Source organism: Mus caroli, chromosome 14 (assembly GCF_900094665.2).
Source record: "Mus caroli chromosome 14, CAROLI_EIJ_v1.1, whole genome shotgun sequence".
Taxonomy (NCBI): domain Eukaryota; kingdom Metazoa; phylum Chordata; class Mammalia; order Rodentia; family Muridae; genus Mus; species Mus caroli.
The window spans coordinates 54,279,715-54,280,535 of record NC_034583.1 but is presented as its reverse complement, the minus strand read 5'-3'; positions in this window follow the sequence as shown (position 1 = coordinate 54,280,535).

The following is an 821-nucleotide window of genomic DNA, read 5'->3' as shown; positions in this document are numbered from 1 at the left end:
AAAGAGAGAAACCAAGACCCCTTGAATTTTGTCCAAGGCATGTTATGAAATTCAGAACTCCTGCCAGGCCATATGAACCTCCCCCCATCTTGTGTGGTAAGCTAGCCAGTGACCTAGTTGATCTGACAGGTCATAGCATACCCCCACCCCAGGGTCAAGCACCCTCAGATCTCTCCAATCCTTAGGTCTACCCTGTAATATAGGAATGGCCTCATGTCAGCATGGTATCATATAGCCAGGCTTGTGACGATAAGAAAGGTATGGATCTAGTGGATTCCACGGTTCTCTTGGTAGGCTCTCAGTTAAGGACAGGAGTGGAAGTATAGAGACTGAACCCCAGTTAAGTGGAATACAGGAGGAACTCAGAAAACTTGCAGAAAGGCAGGTCCATGGCCATCTGTCCAAAGCCAGCTGTCCCAGCTGCTGACAACAGGTAGAAACTGGCTGCTTATTTTAGGGTAGAAAGTCCAAACAAAAATGAGTAGCCTTTCTTGGCTAAAAGCCCAAAATGTCCTCTGACATGTCCAGAGCCTGGCCCTTGGAAGGAGCTAGAGATATTTCCAGTGTCTAAGCCAAAAGTGTCTCTGGCTGCTAGGAAGGGGGTCTTCAAGTCTTTTCCCCAAAGGAGTGACCTTTCCTGGAAGCCATACTGAGGCTGTGACCCAAACTGAAATGACTTCAACACCTGGAATGAAAACTGGACTGACCAGCTAGCTCATCCTTTCCTGCCTCCATCCCACTAAAGGCTACAGTCCTATTAACCCCCAGGTTTTGGGGGGTCGTCCTATTAAACCTCAGGCTTTGGGGGGGGGGTCCAGGAT